The following is a 25,550-nucleotide window of genomic DNA, read 5'->3' on the forward strand; positions in this document are numbered from 1 at the left end:
TCCTTCAAGGCTCAGGGGTCCAAGATTATCTTCTGTGTCTGTGTTAATTGGTTTCCCTTTTCTTTGTTGAAGAGGGTCTGTGCAATCCTTCTGCCTAGTCTGCCATCTTGCCCCGCCTCCTCCATTTCATTTTTGACAACTTCTGATTTTCCTAGATTCATACTTCATACATTCCATGTTCCAATGATTCTGATTCATAGTGACCTTATAGGATGGAGTAGAACTGCCTCATAAGGTTTCCAATGCTGTAAATCTTTACAGAAGCAGACTGCCTCATCTTTCTCCCTCAGTGTGGCTTGTAATTGGAACCAACAACTTTTTAGTTGGCAGTCAAATGCATTAACCACTCTGGGGCTCTTTGGGGAGGGGAAAATGTGCTTACATTAAATTAAAATCCTATTTGGCTGTACCTAGTTTGTATGCTGAGGGTTATTGATGACAGGTTGGGTTGTGGAGGGGCATGGAGGTGAAGTAACAGAATACACATCGGTGTGGAGTGCATTTCTGTGCAGCTGATCTCCTATTGCAGAGATATGGAGAAGAGAAGGAAGAGGGTGACACCCAAAGAACATGTCCCACAAGCTAGAAGAGCTATTAAAAAATCTTTGGTTATAAAAAGGGAGTCCCAGAGCTGGGTTTAGAAGGAGAAGCAAAGCAAAGAAATGGGTGAGCAAGTTTATGAAAGACTGAAGTCTGAAATTCATTGAAAAAAACCAAGGGACAATAATCAGAATAAGGATATCTGATATTCAGTGCTAAGTTGTTTGCCTATCTGTGATATGGACTTCCTCCTTCTTCCCCAAACATTCACTAAAGTCTATTACACACACATACACACACACAGAGACCATGTGAATGTGGATATTGGGAGTGGGTCATAAATAAAAGGAATGGGTAACTACCATATCTGGGATAAAATAATATGAAATAATGATACCCCATCCAGGACTGCATAACAAATCTGTGAAGCTGGGATGGGATTTGGTTAACTTTATCTGAAACTCAAAACTTCATACATCAGGTTAGTTGGTGAAAAAACCTTTATGGTACCTGAAATATGCAGTCCATAGGAATCAGCCCTGTGGGGCATGGAGCAGAGCAGAAAACAGTGGAGAATGTGTCTAAGGGGCAAACAGAGAATTCCCTGCACAACACGTCACCCCCCTAACTTCAAGGAGAGTCAGGGAAATACAATTCTCTTGTGTACCCTGAAGAAGGGAGAACTGAAATGTTTGTTGAATAGTTAAAATGAAACTACAATATGTTTACTCTGAGGAAAATGTTTATACTGTTTAGAAACCTATGCACAAACTCTGGGGCATCCATAGTTAAAACCAGTTGGAATTGAGTCAACTCTGACTCATGGTGACTCAATGTGTGTCACAGTAGAGCTATTCAATAGGGTTTTCAGTGGCTTATTTTTCAGAAGTAAATTACTGGGCCTTTTCTTCTGAAGAGCTTCTGGGTGGACTTGAACCTTCTGCATCTGCCTCTAGTATCTGTGTGATCTTGGACAAACTTCTCGTTTTTTTTTGTGATTCAGTTCTGGATTGGAGCAGAAATGCAGATGACAATAATAGCAGGGTAATATTTGGTAATATCTGGTAATATCTCAGTAAGTGCTAAGTACTATTATTGTTATTATTGTTATCTTATTGCACAAAGACACTTCTAGCCCCACCCTACATTTCTAAGTGGAATTATTCCAACTTTTAAAAGGCCTCCCACATTCAAAGAAAGCATAAAGCAACACAAGAAATTGATTGTCAGTTGTTCTCCCTTCCTGGTAGAAGATAGATCATTTCAGGGCAAATCGGAGGCTTTGGCTCCAAAAGTTTGATTCCACTACCTGTGAGATCTTGGGCAAGCTACTTAACCTTTCCAAGCTCCTTTTTTCATCTGCTACCTGGAATGACCAGGCCTTTAGGTGTGGCCTTCTTCTCTGGGTTAGGATTTGGCTCAGCTCTTGCTTTTAAGAGCAGTGAGGGATAGATGAGGAAACTTATATGGAAGAGTAAAAGAGAAGAAAAAGAATGCCTAATGATTACTTTGCACTTTACAGTTTATAAACCTCTCTGAGATTTCCAAGAGACTTTCATCAAAATTACTTCAGGGCATGTTTGAAGCAATGCCCTATACTGACACCTCAAAAAAGACTATGTTCTTGAGCCAGCAGCCAGCAGCCTTTACTGTAGATCATAAGCAATTTCTTGAAGTATCTCCCCATTTGTTTCTTAAACCCTACATAATTGGGCAAGGATTAGAGTCTGAACCACTAGGCTGCCTTTCCAAATACCAGCCTCACCCAGTAAATCCTAAACTAAACCAAAATCTCAAAACCTGTTAAGTGAATTGGTAGTGGCCATTTCACCTATCAAATTCTACTGGTGTTTTGTCTTTTTTTTTAACCTTGTTATAGAGCTGATTTCAGAGGCTGAATATATGAGATATTAAAGAAATAAAACCAGTAAAAATTGATTCCTAATCATTATACTATGTCCTGGACTATTGCCTTTTTCTGAAGTGAATTAAGATTAAGACTAATTTGCATTGATTTTTAAAATCCAAATTGCCCCTTTCTCTAACTATATTCAAAACACAGAACTAAGTTTTATCTTATTGTTTAAACCTATTGGATGGCTTAAGTGAACAGCATTTATGGGTGACCCCAGTCAGCATTGAGGAAGATTTTATTACTTTTAGTGCTTTACATCATTTTTTATGTGTTGCCCCAGGAAGTAGATGTCCACTTTACATATGTGTTACTTGAGACTCTATCTGCCCTTATCCCAAGCCGAAACAAAAATGTTGGGGAGGGAGAAAAAGAAAATCTTATATATTTGGGCAAGATTAGATGAAAAAAATTTTATAAGCTACCTTGGTGACTAGTGTAGGGTCTAGCACAAAATAGACATGGAAGTATTGATCAATAATACTAGTGATATATACTCATGAAGACTTTGTGACATGGCTAGCCAAAGTTTGTAACTTTAGCATGACCACATTCAATGTTTCTATCACAACATTTTCAAATGAACTTTGCTAACATTTTGAGAATTCACCATAATACATACAGCCTGTGTCTAAGGGGAGCTCTGGTGGCACAGTGCCTAAGGCATTTGACTGCTAACCAGAAGGCTGGCAGTTCACACCCATCAGCCATTTCTTGGAAGGAAGATTGGACAATCTACTTCCACAGAGATATTGCCTCAGAAACCCAAGGAGGAATCACTATGAGTCGGATCCAACTCAACAGCAGTGAGTTTGGTTTTGGTTTTTTATGTGTTTCAAAGGAACTCCAGTTCCAGAGAGAGATTCTGATTCATCTAAACTAGGGGTGGAAAAGTTTCTTACAGGGCTATATAGTAAATATTTTAGTTTTCTCAGGTCCAAAGGAAAAATTGTGGGTATTATACAATCATTTAAAATGTAACCATTTAAAAATGTAAAGACCATTTTTAGCTCTTGGACCATAGTGTAAAGCCAGCCCTAGTCTGATGAGTCCTGGTCTAGGTCATCATGACAGTTTCATGCTCTTTGCTAATGATGGTTTAGAGAATTTGGCTTAAGCCAACCAGAGCTGGCATTTCCCTGATAACGAGGTGCAGTGGGAGATACATGCTATGAGTTGACCCACTAAGACCAAAGAGAAAAAATGGATTCAATCGTTGCAAGCCAGATTCAGAAGAGGACGTAGAATATTGCTGATGTCAGATGGATCTTGGCTCAAAGCAAAGAATACCAGAAAGATGTTTAATTGTGTTTTATTGACCATCCAAAAGCATTCAATTCTGTGGATCACAACAAATTATGGACAACCTTGAGAAGAATGGGAATTCCAGAACACTTAATTGTGCTCATGAGGAACATGAACATAGACCAGGAGGCTGTCATTCAAACAGAACAAAGGGGACACTGCATGGTTTAAAATCAGGAAGGAAGGACATGAGGGTTGTATCCTTTCACCATACTTATTCAATCTGTATGCTGAGAAAATAATCTGAGAAGTTGGACTATATGAAGAAGACTGTGGCATTACGATTGAAGGAAGACTGATCAAAACCTGTGATATGCAGATGACACAGCTTTGCTTGCTGAAAGTGAGAATGACTTGAAGCACTTACTGATGAAGATTAAAGACTACAGTCTGCAGTATGGATTACATCTCAACATAAAGAAAATGAAAATCCTCACAACTGGACCAATAAGCAGCATCACAATAAATGGAGAGAAGATTGAAGTTGTCAAAGATTTCATATTGCTTGGTTCTACAATCAACACCAATAGAAGCAGCAGTCAAGACATCAGACGACTTATTGCACTGGGCAAATCTGCTGCAAAAGACCTCTTTAAAGTGCTGAAAAGCAAAGATATCTCTTTGAAGACTGCTGTTGTTGTTGTTACGTGCCGTCGAGTCGGACCCGACTCATAGCGACCCCTCCTTGGGTTTCCGAGGCAGTATCACAGAAATAGATTGCCCCATCTTCCTTCTGAGGAATGGTGGGTGGGTTTGAACCACCAGCCTTCTGATGAGCAGTCAAGTGCCTTAGGCACTATGCTACCAAAGCTTTGAAGACTAAGGTGCACCTAATCCAAGCCATGGTGTTTTCAGTTGCCTCGTATGCATGTGAGAGCTGGACAATGAATAAGGAAGATCAAAGAAGAGTTGATGCTTTTGAGTTGTGGTGTTGGTGATGAATACTGAAAGTACCACAGACTGCTAGAAGAACTAACAAATCTGTCCTGGAAGAAGTGCAGCAGGAATGCTCCTTGGAAGAAAGAATGGCCAGACTTTGCCTCACCTACTTTGGTAAAGTTGGCAGAAGGGACTATTCCCTAGAGAAGGATATCATGCCTAGTAAAGTGGAGGGTCAATGAAAAAGGGGAAGGTCCTCAACAAGATGGGTTGACACAGTAGCTTCCATGATGGGTTCAGGTATAACAAGGATTGTGAGGCTGGCACAGGACCAGGCAATGTTTCATTCTTTTGTACATAGGATTGCCATGAGTCAGAGCTGACTCAACAGCACCTAACAACAACAACACAATTGGGAGAGCAGTTTGTCTTTTACTTTTTCTCATCCTTCTTTCTTTTCTTCTTCTCTCTTCCTTTCCTTCTCTTGTACTGGAAGTGAACAAGTAAACCTACAGCAGCAATTGTGCTGATAGAAATTTTATGGTGATTAGAAAAGCCAACCTGAGAACAAATCATGCACCTGGAGGAGGACAGAGCTGAGATAATCACAGAGAAACAGAAGCAGAACCCTGATTGTACATGGCCTGAAGCTCATTATACTTTGGTACTTACTGTTCTGTAAAATTATTCATGTACTTATCATTTAAGCCAACTTCAATCAAGTTGACTGTTTTTTACAACCCAAAGCATTCTAAGTCATACGAAGGTGAAACTGGTGTCATTAATATTCATAGTGTAAAATGTTAATAGCCTGCTTATGTAGGAAGTAACTGCTATCCCTGTGCCCTCAAGTCTCCCTCACTTCTTTCTTTCTTTCTTTATTTAATTGTGATTTGGGTGAAGATTTACAGAGCAAATTCACTTTCCATACAGCAGTTAGCATATACTTTGTCATGTCACTGACCACAGTTTATCACAATGCAACAGCTCCCCTCCCACTTCCTCCCCATAGTTACCTCTTCCCAGTGTCCATCCCTCCATGCGCTCCTGCCCCCTGAGCTGTTTCCCTGTGCATAAGCAGCCCTTCTTTCTCTCATGATTGTTCTCTCCAAGGAGTATATCTACCTGAGGTAAATGTTCAACTCATATGTCTGTCTTTCGTTTGGCTGGAAACCACAGGTGTGGGTTCAATTCCAGACCTGGAGGGCAGTAGGGGCCATAGTCTCAGTGGTTCCCCCAGGCTCTATCAGACCAGCAAACCCGGTCCCCCCCCTTTTTTTTTCTCCAAATGATTTTGAGTTTTGTTCCACATTGTTCTCCCTCTCTATCAAGGATCTCCTAGATAGATCACCTTCCACGTGGATGACAGTGGTAGCTGGGCACCATCTAGTTCTTCTGGTCTCATAGTCATATAGGCTGAGGATAGCATGGTGTACCAGTCGCTTGGAGTAATTGTTTCCATGAATTTTGGTTTTCTTCATTCTTCTTTGCTCTGGATGAGGAGAGACCCATTGTTGCGTCTAAATGGCAGCTTGCTAGCTTTTAGGAGCCCAGTCGCTACTCGCCAATGTAGGAGGTGGAACAGTGTTTTGTATAGTATGTTATGCCAATTGAACTTGATGTCCCCTGTGACTATGGTTCCAAGCCAACAGGTTCAACTACTCAGTCCCTCTGGGTAGCTGGCTGTGACCAAGCAGTGACTACAACCTTGCCCGTTGTCAGCTCTACTATACACCTGGGAATTCTGATCATTTACATAAATTTATAGGACCATTGTCTGCCATCCCTATACATGGTCTTGGATACACTCTCCATTTCATAGACATACCTAATAGTTCAGTCTGTCCTCCCATCTATCCATCCATATACCCATGTTTGCCTTCACTGACAACGCAGTATTGTATGTGCAAAAGGCTTCATCTTTGTTGTCTGTACCTCCCATGTAACTCTCTATGTCTTTCTCTTCCTCAATGCCACCATATTGGTCACTCACATTTGGTACATTGCCCTTCTCTTCACCCAAATCAATACTTATTGCCTCACTTATTTCTGAAAGTCTCTAAGAAATGTCTCACTTGTGCTGAAAACAAGTAGGCTCATGTTTTTCTGCTTCAGCCTCTTTGTTCATGTCTGCTGCTTGTAAAACCTAGATGGAGATCCTGCCACTATCACTCTTGCCAGTGCCTTTAATGGAGATATTGCAGGCCCATTTTGAGTGCCATTTTAGTACTTTCAGTGCCTTTAGTACTCTTCAGTCTTCATCGGACTGTCTGAGCAAGTTTGCTTCTGAAGAGAAACACGAGGAATATTCCCTGTTTAAGAGTAGGCTAAACTACTTTAACAAAGAAGCCTCAAAATTGAGAGGCTCCAAATCTAATATTCTTAATTCTCTCATGTAGAATAGTCAAAAATGAGTGTACAATTCAGTGGAGGGAAATTTTGGGGAGGAGTTCTTCACACTCTTTCCAGGACCCAAGCTGATAATGGTTCTGTTGTCTTCAGTGGGTACCTTGTAGGTTACTCTATGTTCTCTCTTCCAGGAGAAGGGCGGAAAAACACAAAGGAGCATGTGTAAGAGGGCTCCTAGGCCGTCTTATTTACCCAGTGCTGCTGTAACAGGAATATCACAAATGGGTGGCTTTAAAGACCAGAAATTTATTTTCTCACAGTTCTGGAGGCTAAAAGTTCTTATTAGGGTCTTGGCCATTTCAATTCCTTTCTTGTCAGTATCCCTTGGTTCCTTAGCATTTTTTGGCTTCTGGATGATCTTCACATGGCATCTGTCCTCTCCCATATGTGTCTCTGTTTCCAGTCAACTCTTCTTAAAAATCAGAAGTGATTAGATTTAGAAAACAGTCTAAATCTAATCAACAAGTTAAAGGGATAATTAGCATGATAATGGCATAATTAGCACCATAATGGCCTAATTAGAATAATAAAGAAAACTCTGTTTCCAAACAGGTTATTATTTATAGAAGCTCTGAGGGTGCAATGATTACACTGACTGGCTGCTAATCAAAAGGTTGACAGTTCAAACCCACCAGTCACTCTGTGATAGAAAAATGTGATCGTCTGCTTCCATAAAGATTACAGTCTTGGAAACCCTATGCGGCAGTTCTACTCTGTCCTATAGGGTTGTTATGAGTTGGAATTGACTTGATGGCAGTAAGTTTGGTTTTATATTTATAAGGGCTAGGATTTCAATACATATTTTGGGAGACACAATTCAATCCACAGCATGGGCTAAGCCTGAAAGTGGCACACATCACTTCTGTTCACCCTGCTTTTGAGAATACCCTCACATGGCCACAGCCAGCAAGGGAGGCTGGTGGATGGAGTGTTTCTGAGCAGACATTAGCCAAGGTATAAGTCAAATGCTATAGAAGAATGGAATTGGTGGACAACTACCTCTCTGTCATAATCCTCTTTGTGTTGTCACCCAGGCCCCAAGCCACAATTCTTATGCCAAGAATCACAAAGACCCTAGTGACAACAGTCCCTTCAGCTTCCTCCTTATTACCCCACATTACATGCAATGCTTGTTTATAACCATTATTCCATTTTATCCTTGAAACCTGATGACAAAAAAAATGAGAAAATTTTACTAACTCGATTTTACAAATAAAAAGTAAAACTTTGGGTTAGGTCACTTGCCTAAAATTACCCAGGTTTTTGGCAGCGCTGTTATCAAAATTCATGTCTTCTGATTAAAATTTGGTTCTTCTTCCTCATTATACTAAACAGAGTAGGCAAAAGCAACAGGCATTTACTCACTCACACACCAACAGGAGACCACATAATAAAACCAAAAATACCAAACTCACTGCCACTGCCACTGCCACATAGTAAAGGCAGTAGAAAAATACCCAGTCAGAGAAGCATCAAAACAAAGAGGAAAAGTCTAGTTGTTCCCCGTTTCTGTGCAATCTCTCATACATTCTATGCTCCTGTCTGTTCTGCCCTATGCTATGAAGACATTTCCTGGGCTCCCTGCTGGTTGGTTTTCAACTGGGTTCAGCCAAGGGGGGAGTCCCACAAGAGGTCAGAGGGCAGGAGGAACCATGATGGGGTATTTCTTCCATGGTCTTTTCCTGATTCTCTGGAAGTAGCTGCATCCCTTCATGGCTGCCCTATTGCCAGACAGCCCTACTCCTTGGCTCCAGCTCTCTCAGGGCTTCAGCCACATTCTTTCTTCTCTTAATCCCATCAATACAAGGGATGATAGAGCTTCCACTTTTTTGTCTTTGGTTACCTCAACATCCTATGATGGTTCTAGAAACCTTGCCTCTTCAACCTTATAGTAATGCATTGTAACTACTTGGGGTGAATTATTTCCTTCTAGGATCCTGATTAACATCTGCAGTGGTACAAATGGATAAGTGCTGAGAGCTCTGGTGGAGTAATGCCTAAGGCATTTGACTGCTAACCAGAAGGCTGGCAGTTCAAACCCACTCAGCCACTCCTCAGAAGGAAGATTGGGCAGTCTACTTCTGTAGACATACCACCTCTAAAACCCAAGAAGGGGTCTCTATGAGTCAGAAGATGACTCAACGGCAGTGAGTTTGGTTGGTTTGGAGTAACTGAAAAGATGGTGGTTCAAACCCACTCAGAAGCATGCAAAATAAAGGCCTTGTGATCTGCTTCCAAAAACTCACAACCATGAAACCCTATGGAGGGCAGTTCTACTCTAAAACACATGGAGTCAGCAGGAGTTAGAATCTAGTCAGTGGCACTATTTTTGTTTGTTCTCAGGACCTTGCTTAATGAGAATCCACATTAGATTTCTCACTAAAGCGAGTGTGGCTGAGAGCCATCCTCACATCTTCAGCAGGCATTTTATAATCCCAATGGATCCACCACAATAACCTTTATTTTCTCCCAATTCAGGGTATAGGCATAACTGGGGAAACTTAGCTCAGCCTGTGGTTGCAGAGCTGAGATTTTTATTCTCCCTCTACTTTCACAGATGCAGATTTTGGTCAGTGCTTTGTGGCTTGTGGTTCATCTGATGGTGATGCAGTCAGCAGTACTGGGAGGTTAATCAATCCCTCTGAAAACATATAATTTTAGGATGCTGTTTTATGCAGATCAGAATTTCTCTCTAGACAAATATCTTGCCCAAACAAATTCTCACCATTGAACATGGGAACTACTATTCATAAAGAAAGGACGAATGATTGTAGGCTCTAACCCTGTCTAAGTGGGCTTTGGGTAATATAAATGATAACAATATAATAGCTAACATTCATTGAGCACATACATGTGCCAAGCCCTGTTCTCAGTACTTTGCCTGAATTTACTCATCTAATCTTCAGGAAGGAGGAAGTGAATATACCTCAGGAAAAAAAGAGAGAAAACTTTTATGTTTTGACCTTAGAATCAGAGAGCATTGGAACAGAAGGGAACTTAAAGGTCACTGAAATTACATTTCTTTCTATAGATGAGCAGAATGAGGGCCAGAGAGATGAAGTGATTTCTATCCTCACAAGGCTAATTATCAGTAGAGCCAGATGATACACCAGATTCCTCTTTCCCCTTCTTCACACACATCAAATCTGCAAGTTAACATGAAACCATAAGTTACCACCTCAGCAATTCATGAGTCAGTCAGGATGACACACAAGAGAGGAGCAGGAATCTCAGAAAAAGATATTCCAAGGGCTGATTCTCTCTCTTTTCTTTCTTTCTTTTATAATTTTTAATTTTTATTGTGATTTGGGTGAAGGTTTACAGAGCAAATTCATTTTCCATACAGCATTTCATACACAGTTTGTTCATGACATTGACTACAATTCCCCACAATGTAACAACTCTCTTCCCACTTCCTTCCCATAGTTACTCTTCCTTGTGCCCTTCCCTCCCATGCACTACCACCCCATGAGCTATCTCCCTGTGTGAACACCACCCTTCTGTTCTCCCACAATTGATCACTCTAAGGAGTGTATCTGCCTGATGTAAATATTCACCCCATGTGTCTGTCTATTGTTTGGCTGGAAGCCAAAGGAATGAGTTCAGTTCCAGACTTGAAGGGTACTTAGGGGTCATAGTCTCAGAGGTCTCACCAGGCTCTATCAGACCAGCAAACCTGGTTTTTTTTTTTTATGATTTTGAGTTTTGTCCTACATTGTTCTCCTCCTCTATCCAGGATCTCCTGCACCAATCCCCAAGGGCTGGCTCTCTTGCACGTTATTTTTATCAGTGGTTACAGATAAAATAAGGTGTCTATTTTTAAAAGGGAGCTCTGGTAGCATAGTGCCTAAGGCACTTGACTGCTAACCAGAAGACTAGCAGTTCAAACCCACCAGCCACTCCTCGGAAGGAAGATGGGGCAACCTACTTCCATAGTGATACTGCCTCAGAAACCCAAGGAGGGGTTCTATGAGTCGAGTCTGACTTGATGGCACATAATAACATTTTTAAAAAGAACATTCACAATGACAGCGCCTTGGAGTTCATGCAGTTCATTGGCATTTCTGAGACCAGGTTGTTTGCTGTAACTCAGAAGAACACCCTTCCCAGGATAAATTGAGATTTCTAAGGATGAACCACCGTCCCCTATGTCAGACTTGTGGATGGGTCAAACACAACTTCCTAGACCAAATTTTAGCAAACTTTTTTCTCTAACACGCCTGATAATAAATACATTGGGCTTTGCCAACCACACAGTCTCTGTCACACCTGCTCAACTTTAATGTCCCTTCAAGCTCCAGCCTGTTAGGTTTTCATTTAATTTATCACTTCTTATTTTCAGTGTGGACGCATTGTTTTAGGTGCTGAAGGGAAAGGGATAAATAAGATACTCTTTCAATATCTGACCTAATCTTCAGTTAAAGGTTAATGAAAATCAAGATACAACTTTCTCCCAGAATTTGGTCTATAAAAGAAATTATAAGAAATAAAATCTAAGTCTGACCATGATGTTCAAGTAAGGAATTTGAACCTTTTTTTTTTTTTTTCCTGTAGCTAATGGTAGTCAAACAGGTTTTGACACATCGTTTAAAGTTCTGTATAAGTTTCTGTGTTTTTAGGAGTCCCTGGGTGGTGAAAAAGGTTAACTCCCTTGGATGGAATCAAAAGGTTGGAGGTTCAAGTCTACCTTAGAGACACCTCAGAAGAAGGATCTGGTGATCTACTTCTGAAAATCAGCCATTGAAGGCTCTATGCAGCACAGTTCTACTCTGATGCACATAAGGTATCATGAGTCAGAATTGACTCTGTGGCAACTGATTGGTTATTGTTGTACTCTGGTTCACTTTTTTTTTTTCCTTTTCCTCCTTTATCAATAAAATATTAAGTGAGATGTATACTTTTCCTCCTCCTCTAAATATTTCGGAAAATAGCCTTTAAAATACTTACTACTTCAAGTGCAATAAAAACGACAAAGATGATTTTAGCTGTGACTTGCAACCCATCTACAGGTGCAGATCTTTTCATAATGGTCTTTGCATGTATCCTAAAACTAAAGGGGTCTCTGTGATCCCCTACTTCATATTACAGAGGCAAAACTGTTACCACTCTTTAAAACATCACATTCAAGTCTTTATCTACCACCTCATGTTTGCATAGCGAGTCTGTTTTAGCTGCCTGAAGTGCACATGCCTCATTTTGGTAATCTACTTCAGTCTATTTCTGTGCACTGAAAGACAGTTCAATTCAGTATTCCACACTTCAATATTAATTTGCCTTTTCAGCTATTTCAACAGAAGATGTGTGTCCTCTGCTACAATTTGGCTCCAATCTATCTGTCGTTTTATTGACCTACTGGAAACAATGTCCAATGCATTCCAGCTCACAGATTGAGTTTGCTTTAGCCACACATGAAACAGGGACATTGTTAAGTGTCTATTTTTAAAAAGAACATTCACAATGATAGAGATTTTCTGCATGTGAATGAATATACATCACAAAAATTAACATATGAAGCAACGGAATAGGAACTTCCAAATTTTCTAAGGTTAAGCAGGTCACTCAAAATTACAATCGTAAGTGCATGATGTATGCATTTACTGTCGACCCAGGAACATGCTCCTGCATTTCCTTTAAATGCTGCTTTATAAAGGGTATTTTTGCCAAAAGTTTTAGGGAAGCAGCACTGAGTAACACAAGTAGAGAAATTTTGAAATGTAGTATCTGTTAGCTACAAAGACAAAGCAGGCTATTTAAGGGAGAGAGGAGCAAATTATTTTCCAATACAAAATTTTCCTCCAGTAAACACATTTATGAGACCAACTGAGGAGAGCAGAAGCCTTATTATTACTATTATTAATTTAATTTCCTTAAAGATATGTGATCTTTAGTGAAACTGTACACAAAAGAAAATCCAATGTAAGTGTAATTTTAATCCTTTTTATGTGTGGTGCTATTCGTTGCACTGTACAAGAGGGTTGCTATATATTGTTTATTTTGGTATTTTTCATGGCCCAAAACAAATAGGGAACTGGCAAACAGGCATTTCCTAAATGTGAAATGGGCAGATTTAATGTTTTTTTTCCTTAAATCTCTAACCAGGAGGACTAGAGAGCCTTATCAGATGAAGGGGGATCCGCCAACAAAACACACAAAAACCCCATCAGAATTGTGCTGTTCTTCATTCATCCTCTGTTTAGAAATTACTAAGTGTCCTGCTTAATAATAGTGCACTGATCCACTACACACCTTATTTACTTAAAATAATTGCTAGCAAGAAACATATTGTTCAATCTGACTCCCAGGATTCCTCTGCTATACAGCCACAAAACATGTCTCTGTTACCCTGATTTGTTATTTCATTTAAAATGATGTAGTTGCTAAATTCAAAGAGAGGAAATCGTTGTCAAAATGAATCTTTCTTTTCCAAGGACTTCAAAGAATAAAGGATTCTCTTCCTCTTCCTTCAGATATTAATATGCATTTTCTAAAACATTCATTTTGAAAATCCATATTTCACAGGCAATTGTATAGATTTTCAATTGCATTTCAATTTAAAATCAATTTCAACATTAGCCAGAAGCAGTGTTCCCAAAATGAACTCCCCCCATTTTTTTCTGTTCATTCAAAGGTATATGGATAGATATATGAAACTTAGAATATTTAAAACATTTTTAGAAAACTGAAAAATTTTAGACACTTGTGAAGAATATGAGTATAATTTAAGATAAATACAAGAAAACTTTTTGACAATAATTGTCTTTAGAAATTACTTTATTTCTGATCTTCAATTACTGCCTATAATTCATTCATACATAAATTAATATTTATTTTCATGAACAAATTATCTGGCAAACTTTTTTTTCCCCCTAGTCACGTAGGTGGCTAATCCAGGTTCAAGCCCCAGGCTTCTACTTTCTAGCTGCCTAACTGTGTAAATAACAATCACTCAGAAACAGTAAAATGAGGATGAAATTATCTCTGTCTCAGGTTTTGAGGATTAAATCCCACAATGAATGAGAATATGCTTTGTAAGCTGTAAAGTGTTATAAAAAAGATTAAGTATCACCAGTGCTTTTTAAAGTAAAAACTGAAACATCATTATTTATATTTGATATATTGTAAAAGATCTCTCTCAAATTTTTGTATTTCTGTACCTCTCTCTTCTCTCTGAATTGACATGAAAACATCTTGTTTCTGCCAAATGAGTCTAGATATGTGAGCAGTCACTTATTGAGGACCTGTAGCAACATCACTTGGAAAAAAAAAAAAGTGCTGGCACATGCCACTACAAATGTCATTGAACATTTAAAAAATTTTTTTAAATATTTTTTAAAATATTCTCTCAATATTTGATATAGAAAGTATTAAGTCAAACCCCTGAAAATGTCATTTTATGCCAAAAAATATCATACCAACAATTACATATGGTTCAAACTAATAGTTATTAAAATAAGAAATAAAAGAAACTTCAACTCTACACAACATATTTAAATGAAATAAAGAATTAATAGTTTTAAACTCATACACAGATATACTCACTCACCCAAACAAATAACCAATGATCTTCCTAGGCTGAGATATTAGTCATTAATGACATTTTGCTGTTTCTCCACATTCAACTGCTATGTCTAAGAACCAAAACCAAATACACTGCCATGGAGTTGGATCCGACTCATAGTGACCTCTCCTTGGGTTTCCAAGGCAATAACACTATGAAAATAGATTGCCCAGTCTGCCTTTCAAGGAGTGGCTGGGGGGTTTGAACCACCAGCCTTCTGGTTAGCAGTCAAGTGCCTTAGGCACTATGCCACCAGAGCTATATCTAAGAGTCTAAACTAAAATCTAGGTCCTTTTGACAATGAAGTTATCTAATAAGTCACAATTACTAAGTGTGTCTTGCTTAATAATAGTGCACTGATCCACTATACACCTTACTTACTTAAAATAATAATTTCTTTTTCTGCTTATATAAATAATAAATGTTAATTGTAAGAGACTTTTAAATGCATAAAAATATAAAGAAGAAAAGAAAGAAATCACCACTCTTCCACTATCTAGAGATAGCTAAGGCAAACTTCCTGGTATATTTCATTTCACACTTTTTCCTACCCATCTTTTTAACATAATTGAGATCAAATTATATATACATTTTTTTTTACTCTGCTTTTTGACACTTAAGAAGTTCCAATATAGTATACTCTTAGTACACACAATTTTTATCAAGAAGATAATTCTCATTATGTAGGTATGTCATATCTTACTGAATCATTTCACAATAGTTAATCATAGGAGTTTTATATCCAGGATTGCAACGAATATTATTAAGCTTGCTATTTTTCTCTATTTTAGATTGTTTACTTATGATAAAGTCTTAGAAAAAGAAGTATTGAGTAAAGGAAAGTTGTTTTTTTTTTTTTAACTTTTTATTGTGATTTAGGTGAAAGTTTACAGAGCAAGTTGGCTTTCAATTTAACAATTCATACACATTTTGTTTTGTGACATTGATTGCAATCCCCACAATGTAGCAGCACTCTTCCTATTTCCTCCCTGTGTTTATCATTTCCATTCTTCCATTTTGTCTTTCCCTTCCTGCTTTCTGAGCCTTATCCCTGGGCAAATGTTGCCCTTTTGATCTGGGATGGCTGATTGTTTTAAGGAGTACGTACCTCCGTGGGTTATTGTTTGCCATATAGGCCTGTCTATTATTTGACGGAAAGTTGAGTCATGGGCATGAGTTCAGTTTCAGGCCTAAAGGGTGTCTAAGGGCCATAGTCTTGGGAGTTCCACCAGTCTCTATCGTATCAGTAAGCCTGGTATTTTTTTTATCACTTTGAGCTTTGTCCCACATTTCCTCCCACACTCTCCAAGACCTCCTATTATGATCCCTTTCAGAGTGGTCAGCAGTGGTAGTCAGGCACCATCTAGTTCTGGTCTCAGAGTTATGGAGGTTGAGGTTCACATTGTTCCTTAGTCCTTTGGACTAATTGTTTTCTTGCATCTTTGATTTTCTTTTCTGTTTTTTACTCCAGACAGGGGAGACCAATAGTTGCACCCTAGCTGGCTGCTCATAAGCTTTTAAGACCCCAGTCGCTACTCACCAAAGTAGGATGTAGAACATCGTCTTTGTGGACTATGTTATGTCTATTGATCTTGGTGTCCCCTGAGGCTATGGTCCTGAACACTCAGGTTTTTAAAGCTCTTGATACATATTGTTGTTGTTGTTGTTATGTGCCGTCGAGTCAGCCCTGACTCATAGCGACCCCTCCTTGGGTTTCCGAGGCAGTATCACTACGGAAGTAGGATTGCCCGACCATACATATTAGCACAATGCTTTTACTACTTTATACTTTTTACGGTTTATACTTTATAAAGTATAAAGTATTTTATAGTTTAATACTATAAAACTTTATACTTTTTATAGTTTATACTTTTATCTCATACACATGAGAATACTCATCCAACAGAAAATACTATTTTCTCAAAATGCTATTAAATGTTTCACTTCTTGCTTGTGCTTATTCTCCAGCAACTGTATGCTATATATAAACTTAAAACATGCAGTTTGGTTATTTCAGTTCATCAATATAAAGTTTTACTCCTCATTGAAGAAAATGGATTTAGCTTAATATTATTTGGATTATTCAGATATTTCAAATACACTTAAACTTTGTCAGTGTAGAATCAATCAATTACTGATAAATGTATTTTCATTTATCTATTTAGTTTTATATAGAACAAATAATGACTAAGTACCCACCCAAGTACTTGATACCATCTCTAGGTCCTAGACACACAGCAGGGGACATTAGAGACAATAATAATCCAATGCAAAAAGTAATTTCAGGAACAGATAAGTGCTTAAAAAGAAACAAAAATGTTTATTATCAACAGGAGTAATGGGGGTGCAACATTAGATGGAATGGTCAGGGAAGGCTGGTATTTGAGTAGGGACATACATAAGAAAAGGAGCTCTGGTAGCCTAGTGCCTAAGGCATTTGACTGCTAACCAGAAGGCTGGTGGTTTAGACCCACCAGTCACTTGGAAGGAAGATTGGGCAATCTACTTCCATAGTGATATTGCCTCAGAAACCCAAGGAGAGGTCTCTGTGAGTCAGATGTGACTCAATGCCAGTGAGTTTGGTTTTATAGTTTTATACATAAGGAGAAGACTCTAGTCTTGTGAAGTCTAGTAAGAACCAAGTTCCTGTGGTAGGAATAAATAGACAAAATAAGGATGCAGAGATGGCAGATTGCTGAAAGTCATCTAATGCAAGAACCAAAATTGCACCTTAAAAATTCAGTGTAGTACAAGTTTGAGCCAAGACTGAACTGCAAAGCATGCATTCCTAGTTTCATCAGGTATGGGGAGTTCTTCACATTATTTATAGTCTAATGATAAAACCCACACATAAATGAAGTAAACCATAATCAGCCTAAGAAGCTACAGCATGGAGAGGTGCTTGGGAGACATTAGTAAACTATGCACAAGATGAGATCTCAAGAAGAAAATCTTAAGTTCTAAATGAATGAGATCTCCTGAGTCTTGGAGATGAAGAACTTCTGCTAACATGGCTAACTTTAATGTAAAAAAATTAAGTGTTTCACACAGTCACAGTGCTTCAGTTTTTCTAACTAGTAGAAGGTGCTAGAAGGGAGAAAACCTCAGAAGTAAGAGAACATAGAACTCATCCTTATGATAGTTTTGGTGAATTTGTATAGCTTTCTGACAAAGATGGCAGCATGTTATTCTAAATGATGGAACCATCTCTTATTGCCAGCAAGAAAGGTCAAGGGCAGTGAAAGATTTGCAATGGGCATATGAAGGAATCAAAATGAATAGTAAATGTTTGATGACTATGGTCTGACTATCCACTGCCATCAAGTTGATTCCGACTCATAGTGACCCCATAAGGCAGGGGAGAACTGCCCCATAGGGTTTCCAGGGCTATAAGTCTTTACAGAAGCAGATTGCCTCATCTTCCTCCCCTGGTAGGTTCAAACTGCCAACCTTTTGGTTAGCAGCCAAATGCTTTAATCATTACACCACCAAAGCTCTTCATTGTCTGATCACAGAGGGGAATGAAAAAAAAGCTTGAGTTATATTATCTCTATGACCTTTTCTACCACATGATCTCCAGTGTCATTTCTATCAACAAAACCATATTTTCCAGCTACTGATAATTACAACTTTTGCCTTCCAATCACCAGTAATAATCAACACATCTTGATTGCATGTTTGGTCAATTTCAGACTACAGAAGTTGGTAAAAATCTTCAGTTGTTTCATTTTTGGCTTCAGTTGTTGGTATGAACATTTGAATAATAGTATAGTATTAACTAGTCTTCCTTGTAGGCATGTGGATATTATCCTATCACTGATAGCACTGTACTTCAGGATAGATCTTGAAACATTCTTTTTGACAATGAATGCAATGCCATTCCTCTTCAATTTGTCATTCCTGTCATAGTAGACCATATGATTCAAATGGCTAATATCATATGATTCAAAATGGCTAATATCAGTCCATTTCATCTCATTAATGCCTAGTATATCAATCTTTATGCATTCCATTTCATTTTTGACAGCTTCCAATTTTCTTAGATTCATACTTCACACATTCCACTTTCTGAGTATTAATGGATGCTTCCAGCTATTTCTTCCCATTTTGAGTCTTGCCACATCAGCAAATGGAGGTCCTGAAAGCTTTACTCCATCCACATCATTAAGGTCAACTCTACTTTGAGAAGGTAGCTCTTCCCAAGTCATATTTTGAGTGACTTCTGATTTGAGAGTCTCATCCTCTGGCATTAAATCAATGTTTTAAGGCTGTTTATAAAGTTTTCCAGTAATATATCAGTGTTTCACTGCTATTCATAAGCTTTTCAGTGTCCAGTTTTTTCAGAAGTGGATGGCCCCATCATTCTTCCCAGTCTGTCTTAGTCTGGAAGCTCTGTGGAAACCTGTCCATTATGGGTGACCTTGCTGGTATTTGAGATATCAGTGGCACAGCCTCCAGCCTTGTGGTAACACACAAGCCTCCACAGTATGACAAACCAACAGAATACAGTCTTCAGTATGAATTACACCTCAACATAAAGAAAACAAATATCCTCACAACTGGACCAATATGCAACATCATGATATATGGAGAAAAGATTGACATTGTCAGGGATTTCATTTTACTTGGATCCACAATCAACACCCATGGAAGCAAGGGTCAAGAAATAAGACACCATATTACACTGGGCAAATCTGCTGCAAAAGACCTTTTTAAAGTGTTAAGAAGCAAAGATGTCACTTTGAAGACTAAGGTGAGCCTAACCCAAACTATGGTATTTTCGACCACCTAATATGTATGTAAAAGGAGGTCTGTTAGCAAAGTGCCTAAGGCACTTGACTGTTAACCTGAAGGCTGGCAGTTTAAACCTATCAGCCACTCCTCAGAAGGAAAGTCGGGCAATCTACTTCCATAGTGATACCGCCTCGGAAACACAAGGAGGGGTCACTATGACTCGGGCCGACTCAACAGCACATAACAATAACAACAACAGTATGAAAGCTGGACAATGAATAAGGATGACCGAAGAAGAGTTAATGCCTTTGAATTGTGGTGTTGGCAAAGAATACTGAAGATATCATGGACTGCAAGAATAATGAACAAGTCTGTTCTGGAAGAAGTACATTTAGAATGCTCTGGTGGAAGGGAGAATGGCCAGACTTCATCTCACCTACTTCAGTCATGTTGTTAGATGGGACCATTCCCTGGAGAAGGATATCATGCTTGGTAAAGCAGAGGGTCCACAAAAAAGGGAAAGACCCTCAACAAGATGGATTGACACAGTGGCAGCAATGATGGGTTCAAGTATAGTAAAGACTGAGGATGGTATAGGACTGGGCAGTGTTTTATTCTGTTGTACACAGGGTTGCTCACTATGAGTTAGAACTGACTCTGACAACAACAACAGCAACATGACCTTTTCAATGAAAATACGTTTTTCCTCCTGTGGTTGTTTGTCTCCAAAACAAAAATCCTCACAACTGGACCAATATGCAACATCATGATATATGGAGAAAGGATTGGCCACCATCAGTTCCTTATCTCTCTGTCAGCTCATGTCATTCCTCCATTTCATGTCATTATTCCATTAAAGAGTAAAATCTATTCTTTCACTCCCCTTGAACCATTACCAGCCCAGTGATTTGCCTGAGTAATACAATGGGACATAAGTGATGTTCTGGAACCACCAAGGCAAGTTTGTATAAAGTCTTACAGTTTTTACTTGGGCCTTTTGGAACAATCACTCTGGGAGAAGTAAGCCACCATGTAAAAAGTCCAATTACCCTGAAACTGCCAGGATGTAAGAAGCCCAGGCCATGTGGAAAGGCCCTGGAGGAAGAGACACAACAGGAAGAGAGAGAAAGAGAGAGAGCAAGGGGACATTGAAGTACCAGATATATGTGGAACAGAGCCATTTTGTAAGTGCATCCTCCTGCCACTGTCCCAACTGATGCCAATGGTTCAGAGATGAATCATTTGAGCCCTTGCCAAATTCCTCACCCTAAAAATCATGAGGAAAAGAAAATGAGTATTATTTTTCACCCACTAAGTTTAGGGATAGGAGCTCTGGTAGCACAGTGCCTAAGGCACTTGACTGCTAACCAGAAAGCTGACAGTTCAAACTCAGCAGCCGCTCCTCAGAAGGAAGGTTGGGCAATCTACTTCTGTAGTGATCCTGCCTCGGAAACCCAAGGAGGGGTCACTATGAGTCAGGGCCGACTCGACGGCACATAGCAACAACAAGTTTAGGGATAGTTTGTTACTCAGGCATAGGAACTAGGCCATTAAAGTTATAGTTACTAAGAGCACAGAAGGTTTGAAGTAAGTAAGGCATAAATTTGTAAAAATAATGTTTACTCATATTGCATTTATTTCCCAGGCAGTTTTATTAGATAATTGTATAAATGTATTGGGGGATTTTTATTTCATTCAACAAACACTGGTTGCCTAGATCATTATCAGTTTTTAAGGAACTTACATTCTAGCAGGAAAGACATTCATAAGTGCAATAAGAAAGGTCCACATCTCAGGGAATTTTGAAAAATTTCACAAAATACGTGACATGTGTTTATGATCTTAAAGGAATTGTTTTAAAGAAAACATGTTTGTTTTGTGAAAAAAGAAATATTTTCTGGATCATTTAATTTTTCATTTCCTCTATTTGTTATAGTAGGGAGCTTAAATTAATAAGAATTAGAAAAAGTCAGTATATTTTGTTTAAATAATTATCCTTAAAACATTACCTTCCTGGGACAGGAGTGAATTATTTGAAAGAAATATCATCTTTTAATTTCTTCTGAGACATTTCCAAAGTGCAAATAAAGAACCGAGAAGAATACTGAACAATATAAAGACGATATAGTATTAAATGTCCAGCTAATAGTGAATCATACGATTCAGTTCAACAGAGGAGGCTCCACTAAGTCTGTAATAAAAAAGTAATGAGGTTTTATAACAAAACTGAAAAGGTTTCTCTGAAATGCAGATAGAAATCTTTTCAGTACAAAGACAAGAAGGATTTGCAATTGAAACTGCAAAATGCACACACGCCTGAAAACAGTGACGGACGAATTTTAAATATGCAGCAAATCTCTAGTTAAATACATTAATCAAAATACACAGTGTGATAATTGTTCCTCATCACTTCTGCCTCTCCCCCTAGCCGTGTTAAATGAGAGCAGAGAGAGGACGAGAAAGGGCAGGCCATTGGAAATACATTCACTTCCAGACTTTTATTGGAAGCACTAGCATTTTCAAGCTGGAAAGGACCTTAAAGAACAGAGTTCACCTTCCTCATTTTACATTTGAGGAAGCAAGACCCTCAACAAGAATTAGTTTGCTCAAGGACACACAGCAAGTTTGTATCAGAAATAAGACAAAACTCCAGATATTCTAACCCCAGACCAACAACCAGGTTCCTCCCCTTAGGGTTACTTAAATTTTCCAAATTCATTATTTTAAAATTTATATGTGTTTCTAATTATATTATTCAAAGAATAATAGTTGAACTTACATTAAATTATTAGTCAAAACATAAATGACTTGCTATTAATAGAAGGAAAGGAAAAGCTACGGCCAAGCTCAGGAGTAACAATGGAACATTTTCTGTTTAAAAAAAAAAAAAAAAACAGATCTTTGCTCATACTCATTTGTCTTCTTCCTAAAAACAAATCAAATCCCATTTGCATTTCTGCTTTATTTCAGACTTTGTGCTAGGTGCTCAAGGAGATTATTAAAGTTTAATAAAATATAATTCCTGACCTCAAGAGGCATAAATTGGACAGAAGACTTCAATGAATTTAAACATTAAAATACAGTTAATTAACAGTTTAAAGTCCCTGGAGGAACCATACTAAACCTGCAAATGATTGCAAATGACTTGTGCCCAGGAGAGAGAAAGAGCACACCATGGTCATTTGGCCAGGGGAAATATTCTCCATCCAACAAGTATGCATTGAGTGCCTACTGGATACCAAAATGTGGGCAAAGTGTTGTTGGCACAAAGATACAGAGATTTGTGTTTCCACTTCCAGACATCAAGGTGCTCCAGGGAGACATGCATATGACTGCGCAACTGTGTGTACAATAGAGGCTCACACAGAGGGCTGAGAAACCAAGAGGAAGAAGCAAATGAAAAACACCAGGGCTTGACAGAACTGAGGACTTCTGAGTATATTTTAAAGGTTAAGTAGAATGGAATTTGTCAGTTGGGGGGAAAAAAAAGTGAAAGGGACATTCTAAACAAAAGGAAGGAAAAGAAACTCTAGATAGACTTATTATCCTCAATTTTAGACATAAGGACATTGAGGATCAAAGAAATTAAATTATTGGTCAAGGTCAAATGTTAGTGAACGACTGAGCTGAATTGAAATCACAAACATTTAATACTACAAAGACATCAGTCTTTCTCTTATCTAACTTTAGCCAAAATATGTTCTCTCAGAATATCAATTCTATGAAAGTTATATAGGGGGAATAAAGTTTTCTGAAACTAAATACGTTTTATTTCACTTAATTTAGACTTACTTAATACAAGAAAAATATCACTAGCTAAAGTTCATTCTAAATCTCAAAGACTGGGATACAGTTTAGTTTCCTGAATTTACTGGACCATGGAATTTCTTTTGCGTGGAACATCCCATAGCTCTTGATTGAGTCCTATACCCCATATTCTGGGAAACATTGTGGTATGCTTCAGAAGAACAGAAACAGCCAAAGAACAGAAATCTAAACAATCACTATGTATTTGGGGTTGAACAAATCACCTGAAATGGCTAGGGGGAGGGCAACGTAAAAGGATGACAGAGAGAATGCCAGGATATAAAGCTGCAGAGTAGTTTGGGAGATGAGTGGCAAAAGCCATTCTGGAAACACCAAGGAATTTGGATAGTCTCCTCTATAGAATGCAGTGGATTTAAACTGGGTTTTGAAGGTTAGCTGAGATTTAAGTAGGTAGAGAAGATGGTAGAAACCAAGCCAGACAGGGATGATACAATGAGGAACTGTAGATAGAAAGTCCAAACTAAGAATACTAGTTGTGTTAGAAAAAGATTGAGAAGGGAAAATGCAACAGTGAAAGAAAAGACTGGGAAGGTAATTTTATCCCTTCAAGTTTGCACACTGACATAAATGAATGATAGATAAAGAGATGGATGGACGGATGGATGGATGGATAGATAGGTAGATAGATAGATAGGTAGATAGTAGATAGATGAAAAAGGATAATACTTTCTTACAGAAAAATTCCAAATCTTATGCGTAGATATTGTGTCCCCAGACAAAAATAACCAAACCAGTTGCCTTCAAATTGATTCTGATGCCTTTAGTGTGGTGTGTTAGACTGGGTTCTCTAGACCCCTCAGTACCAAATGTGTTAGACTGGGTTCTCTAGAGAAACAAAACCAGTAAAGCTTATATAAAGAGAGGGAGAGAGAAAAAGAGAGAGAGAGAGAGAGAGATATTTATCGTCGTAAAATGGCTCACACACTTACAGAAGCTGGCAAGTCCAAAGTTCTTGGATCAAACATCAAGCTGGAGGCTTTTCCTGACTCTTGCAACTGCAGGGGCTGAGGAATTCAAGGTTGGCAGGCATATACCAGCTGTTGACTCCCACAAATGATGAATCCAAGATCTCCAGGCCGAACGGCAGATTGTTCACTCACAGACAGTTGTAGGTAGCACGACAGAATCCCGATCCACAGAAGAATGTCCCTTTTCCCAGGATGTCAATAAATATACTGGAAGCAGGCCACACCCCTAGGGAAACTCCATTTCAACAGATTGGCTGCTCAAAACATAATCATCTGATCCCATCATGGGAATAACCAGATCACAACAGCTTAAACCACACAGAACTGTGGTCCAGCCAAGTAGACACACAGCTCCAACTATCACATGTGGGTTGGACTTAGTTACTTGCTTCCAAAGGATAGAGCATAGAAAGGGCAATATAGGAGCTTTACAGTAGGAAGACCTGATAGACACTAGCTCAGCCAACTGATCAAGATTATCATCACCAATAAGAAAACATGCTGATATTATGATATCATAATAATTTGATATGGTATGATATGATGAGAAGACGTGCACTTCACCTTTATGGGCTTCATCCCCCTGAAAAATTATATCCCTAGTCAAATCATGAGAAATCATCAGGAAAAGCCAAATTAGTGCATATTTTACAAAATACCACACCAATATTCACCAGGTTGTGAAAAACATAGAAAGACTAAGAAACTGTCACTGATCACAGAAGACTAAGGAGACATGAGAACTAAATGTAATGTAGCATCTTTGAATCATGCATCAGAAATAAGACATTAGTGGAAAAACTAGTGAGAACTGAACAAATGTCTATAGTTTAACTAATAATATGCAAATGTTAATCTTTTAGTTTCAACAAATGTACCATGGTTAAGGACATTAATGGAAAAACTGGTGAAATCCAAATGAAAACTTTAGTTTGTTAATAGGAGGATGCCTTGTTAATTTCTTGGTTTTGACAAATAGACTATGGTTCTTAGAATGCTAGTAAGAGGGAAGCTGGGTGAAGGATATACTCCCTATACCATCTTCTCAACTTTTCTATAAATATAAAATTATTCCAAAATAAGTTTAAAATAAAACAAAAAAGAGGGTCTTTAATCTGATCAATAATTTCATTTGACCTATCTCTTAGAAAGCAGATATTTCTTGCCCCCCCCAAAAAAAACCACCAGAAATCATTCAAACACCCTATGTGAAAAGCCACAAACTTAACTTGCCATGAACATATACAGTAGCACTTTAATGTGGCCTGAATCAAATCTAAAAATCTTTTAGTGGAATCAGCTCTTACAGAATGTGTAATTATTTGTTTATAGTAAAACATTGTTCCACTCAAAAGCCCATTCTATTTCCACACTAGCCTAGCCTGCCATCCAGCATGGATGAGTTTTGGGTTACAAA

This window comes from Orycteropus afer, unplaced genomic scaffold (genome assembly GCF_000298275.1).
Source record: "Orycteropus afer afer isolate SDZICR_OR568_19922 unplaced genomic scaffold, OryAfe1.0 scaffold00026, whole genome shotgun sequence".
Lineage (NCBI taxonomy): Eukaryota > Metazoa > Chordata > Mammalia > Tubulidentata > Orycteropodidae > Orycteropus > Orycteropus afer.